Source organism: Watersipora subatra, chromosome 1, assembly GCF_963576615.1.
Source record: "Watersipora subatra chromosome 1, tzWatSuba1.1, whole genome shotgun sequence".
NCBI classification, from domain to species: domain Eukaryota; kingdom Metazoa; phylum Bryozoa; class Gymnolaemata; order Cheilostomatida; family Watersiporidae; genus Watersipora; species Watersipora subatra.
Window position 1 is genome coordinate 78,956,655 of NC_088708.1, and position 6,000 is coordinate 78,962,654.

The 6,000-nt window shown below is 34.9% G+C and overlaps 1 protein-coding gene across 2 annotated transcripts in view; it reads right to left on the minus strand.

The window, feature by feature from the left end:
* The window catches only part of LOC137394514 (protein O-GlcNAcase-like), a 29,122-nt gene extending 25,411 nt beyond the window's left edge, over positions 1-3,711 (minus strand). For both annotated transcript variants that reach the window (XM_068081244.1, XM_068081240.1), the window contains exon 1: positions 3,598-3,711. The gene's annotated coding sequence lies outside the window, so the exon portion shown is untranslated. The remainder of the gene's footprint in view (positions 1-3,597) is intronic.
* Positions 3,712-6,000: the final 2,289 nt, after the last annotated feature.

Genomic DNA, 6,000 nt, shown 5'->3' on the forward strand with positions numbered 1-6,000 from the left:
TTGCTACTTTTTTTGGCTTCTTTTAAAGGTTTGATAAAAAATCTCACAATAAACTAACTGTTTATTTAAATAAAAACGGGTAAAGGAAGATCAATCCAGCCATACAAAGACTCACTAGACTAACGCTTTGAAATTAAAGTCGATGAATCGTTAAAGGTTGACTCACAACAAAACTCACATTACAGTTATTTGGTATCAAAAGATTCACCATGTCTTACTCTGCGGTGTTGTAGGTGCAAAATATGTGGAAATGTGATTACAAGCTCTTAAAAGCTCAAAAAAACAAACAGTTGATCGACGCCATCACAAAACCGCCGTTGATTAGAATCTCTTTCCAAAACAGCTCAACCGGGACCTAGTTGAACAATATGGCTTCGGTTTACACTTACATACAACCTCATTCGTCGAAATCTTTTCACAAATATACTTCATGCATTCAATAAAACCATGTCTGTCTATTGTTCTCACGCGTCTATTTCATCATCATTGTAATGCTGTCATTTTGAGCACCGATATCTCAAAACCTACCGTAAAAATTTGTTAATTTTTTTACCTTAGCTCGAAGGAGTGCATATCATCCTCTGATAAACATGACGAGTCTGTTGGTCACCTATGCTAGTAGAAAAATGCTGCAGAAACTATTCATGCTGTTTGGCAGGAAGTATGGGTCACATGATCAGATTACGACTAGGCCAGTGATTTTCAACCACTGTGCCGCGGCACACTAATGTACCGTGAGAGATTGCCAGGTGTGCCGTGAGAAATTATCCAATGTCACTTTTTAAAAATTTAATTTTCACAAAACATTTATCAATCATTATCTGTAAATATTATGTCATTGTCCGGTGTCCTTGGTGTAAAGACTGGAAGGGTAACTTACCTCAAACCTTTAGATGTATTTTAGGCGTTATATTTTTAAACCCTTCTTTTATGATGGCGTTTAATGAGAGGTGATGTTCAATAAAAGGGTGGCATTCTATTTTTCAACTAGCTGCTCAAGATTTTGGTAAGTTAAACTTCATTTAACGAATGATAACATAACATCCAACATAAAGTTATAATATAAGATAATTCAATGAACAATCAATGATAAAATATCAACCGACATTAAATTATAAGACAAAAAATATAATACAAGACATATAATACAAAATAACATGGTGATTACTGGCATGTAAAAAAATGTTTATTGTTGAAAATCAAATGATACATCACTGTTGCAACAGTACTCGTCATTCTCTAGAACTGTCGAGTAGTTCTAAAATCACTCTAGAATCAGCGTCGAGTAGTTGAATGTAATTTAATTGGTAGCATTCTAATGCCAGCATTGGCCCACACATGCTGAAGACATTACAGTCCAGTTTTAATCAGGCGTCTGAGCTGAAACGATAGATATTGGTTAACCTCAGAGCTGTTAAGAGCGTCGGTCAGTCTATATCCCTTTAACAACTTGCCGATTGGCATATTCGGATTCGTGCCTGCTCGACGTGTCTGCAAAAGTTTATACGTATGTTCTCGTAGTGCACTGAACTTTAACACAGAACTTACGCCGTAGGAGCGTTTTGATTGAATGCCCAGTCCTCGATGTAGTTGGCTCAATCTCCAGACACCATGATCTAGGTGCGTCTTATTCACGTGTTTGATGCATGGTCAATGCATTTAATATTGACCCACAAACTCAAAGTCCGTCGAAATCGGACAATCGTTTATTGCAATATGCCTAAACAGGTCCAGGTTTCACACTGAGTATAAATAAATTGAGAAACTATATTGTGACTAAATATAATGTTCAAAGTGTCATTTTTATAACATTTTTGGTTATTGGTGTGCCGAAAAAGTTTTCAAATGTAAAAATGTGCCCTGGCTCAAAAAAGGTTGAAAAGCACTGGACTAGGCAATTGGACCAAGCCAAAACAAAACTGTAAACTAGCGAACATCTATATTTCGTAAGGGCTCTTCAGTAAAACCCGAAGTGTTTGTCATAAACTAATGCTACATGAAGTTTTATTTTGAGCCTTTTATTGGCCTTCCAATTCACGTGAGAACATCACGTGTCAAAACAATAACCAAATGGGTTGACTATGTCAGAGAAATAAATTGATTCTGATTTACGGCGGTTTCGTGATGGCGGCAATTAACTGTTAGTTTTTGAGCTTTTAAAAGCTTGTAATCACATTTTCACATACTTTGCTCTTACAACACGGCAGAGTAAAACATGGTGAATCTTTTGATACCAAATAAATGTCGTGTGAATTTTGTTGAAAGTCAACCTTTAATGATAGCAACCCATACCGACCAATTTTTACCATAGTTTCCGGGCTCAAAAATCTTACTAATTAAAAACCGATAGATGAATAAAAAGTAAACAAGTATAATATAATTTAAACTAGTTGTCTTTTCTCGCTAAAGAGAATTTAGATTAGACAATTGCTAATCGATGTGCAGACAAATCTGCATTGCTGGTTTGGCAAATAGAGTGATTTAAGTTTGGATGTCATTCCTATCACCAAAAATGGCTTTTATAGGTTTGAACCCTAACCTAAGGTTTAAATTTCAGGCACTCTGGGCCACTAAATATTTTATAAATAACCTACTAACAGTATCAAAGATATGATAATGCTAGTAACTCAACTAGCAAAGAATTATAAAATTACATCAATAAAATATGTTCACTTTATACTCGAATAACTAATCCTGAATAGGCTTTCATCTTGTAAGATTTTCGGAAGGGTAGTATTGACAAATACAACGGCTTTCAAATAAAACAGTTACTTTGCTGCTATTTACTGCCATTGCTAGCTGATGATCAGCTTGTATGTAGCTAAATATATATATAATTTTAGAAAAAGAAAATTGATGTTGTACATGGTAATTCGTAATTTATTTCAATGCTTTGGGCATCGCATCCATTGACTATACAGCTGTCTAAATGCATAGGTCTATCAATTTATTACAGTTAAGTTAAAGAACCATTATGTCTAGTACTACTCTAGGTGTTGATAAATAAGAATCATTATGTCTAGTACTACTGTAGGTGTTGATAAATAAGAACCATTATGTCTAATATTACTCTAGGTGTTGATAAATAAGAACCATTATGTCTAGTGCTACTCTAGGTGTTGATAAATAATAAATTACAGATAGACAAATCCGTTAAAGGAGATTTGTAATAGAATAAGAATATACACAGACGTGTATAGAGGAATCAGTGCAGTACTTAAAATTAGGTATGCTTCATTAGTAATTTCATATTGTAATGCTCTATTTAGGCAGCAAAACTAACTATCCATTGACTTAACTATCAAAGTAACTCCTGTTTAGTGTAATGAGCTCGTCGCTGAAGAGGGTTGACTGGTACTACCAACATTCTATAATCCAAAATGCATTACTGCTTATTGGGCTCATTAGCGTGATTAAACGAGCCCTTAAAAGGCCTTCTCTTTCAATAAGCACAATTTATTAAGCAAGGAAATCATGCAGCGTTTTTTATACCGTGTTCTTATTTAAAAGTGTAATGAATGACAAGTTGTTAATGCAAAGCTAACGAATGCTGTTTTAGATTTTTTTCACTAATATTGTAGCAAAATATTTACGTACTGTTGTAACAATATTACAGCGATAAAATATGTAAAGACTGTGTATAACAAACGACAATAGTAGCACAATGCTCCGTTTAAAGTATTAGAATGATTGCTAAAAGTTGCAGGCTCAATAAACGGAAACGGATATTATATCGACAAAACAGTCGTTAGAATATATATTATTTTCGATTTGATTAATCCAAACGCCTGCGTGTAGCAGGCAACTCCAAAGCAACGCCTCACACCTCATCGTACATGTATGATAGCAATGATATACAGTCCCATATCATTTGGGCTGTATATCATTGATGATAGGCAAATATTATAACAACATTTTAAAAAACTTCTAAGACAAAATTAAACACATATTAGTAGTGTTAAAAATGAGATGTACTGATTGATTGTGGTAGGTATAATGAGTGATGTTGTTACATGGAACAAGAGCCATAGCTCGATAGCATGCGACAGGAGAAAGCTGTCTCACAATGAAGTCTACTCAAACCCAATACACAATTTAGTTTGCACAAATTGTTTCCATCAAAAAAGAGGCTTTAACAGTATCCCTGTTTTAGCATAAGAATTTGTTTCATTTTTTTCTGAAACTATGGCAATGTGGTTACAACTGGAAAGCAGCGTAGATTTGTTATTTATAATATAGAGGGCTGGCCAATTCTACTCACCATTCAGTATTAAAAGCCATGCATAAAATCTACCGATGCTCAGGCAAAGACAAATAGGCCTCCTTAACACAGTCATATCATATTTTGGCTATCTTTGAAGATATAATATTTGTTACAATTAAATTAATGAATTTGAGTTTGCCATCTGTTTTGGTTCTAAACATATTTAGCTACTTGTCATTGCAACATAAACTACTACCAGCAATGTCTCAATTCCTGTTAGCTACTAAACTGCGTACATTAAATCGTACTTCACCAAAACTCACCGCTGCTAATATAAAATATTTTATAAAAAGCACTTTTGCGATCAAAATTTTTGTGTATCTTGGTTGTTTGCGAACATTGAAAGATAATATTGATCATATTTATGTTACAATTACCAGGTCTGTGTGTCTGTGTCCAACCTCTCAGTTTTGCAGTTGTACTATTTGTAATTTATTTTTATAGAAGGTCATGATGCATCTATAGGTGTGTCATGAACAGCACACCTAAAGGTATGCTTTTCGACAGGGCAGGTGGCAACAGGTGGCAACAGATCACAACAGGTCGCAACAGGTCATAACAGATCGTAACAGGTCACAACAGGTCACAGCAGGTAGAAAGTTGCTAATGAATACTTCTACGTCATGCCTTTCGCATGAGTTGATTTCTAGAAACTAACAGTACTGAGCTGGGATAATCATTATATGGACCAGATTATATGTAACTGTGTAACTGTATGACATGAAGCATAAACAGCATTCTTTAATTAAAAAATGAGCTTATTTCGCTACCGTATATAAAAATAATAATATATGAGTGAAACCATCACAATCTTGTTTAATTACTGTGATATTGCTTGTATGAGTATTCATTTTTTCATAAACTTAATGTGAGAGCATAAGTCACTCTGTAGAGTCACAAGCAGCTGCGCACAAAAATATTTTAGTGAAATTGTTTTCCTCTGCAACTCGGAAAATCAGTCACTCGTAACAAGTTTCACCTGTTCAGCTTCTCTCTTATTCAAATATGTTTGGTGAATTAATTGTATCAGTAAAAAGTTCTTTTGTTGATTATTGCTTCAATTTTAACATTGTTTTTTTAAATGCTTCATAAAATGTATGAATATTTTAAAGCGGGTCTATGAACAGCAAAGCATTCCACTTTGTATTGTGGAAATGAATTTGCAAGGAAGAATTGGTAATGTCACCAAGAGAAGATAGAGCGGGCACACGCCTGGCCACATAATCATGATTGATGGTACTGAATCCCAAGTTAACGTATGACATTGTTGAAGGATGATGAATTACGATGTGTGTAAATAGAGCCCAATGAGAAGTCAGCTCCAGATGGAGTAGTAAGGACCGACATTTTGTTTATGAGTTTTGCGGCTTCACTAAAGAAAAGCCAGTCTCGGCTCAGTCCAAATACGACCCCATCAAGTCATCAATTATGCACGGCAAGATGCAAACAAATGTTTATTCAACGGTTTCTCCTCACTGCGGTTGACAGACTCTGTCCAGATGTATATGGCTAAAGAGGCTAGAATATTTTATTAGATCCAGGATCGAGCTGACCCAGTAGTTTGAGAGACAAATGGAGGCGATTGGTCAAACCTCTGTATTTAGTGGCAAATGAGGTATAATGAATATATAACGCGACTATCATGTACAATGGTTGGCGTGATCTAGGAAGTGACTTTACAGAAGAATCATCTGTTTGACGAAAATATGATGGTAGCAGTACTCGTAAAGGCATCG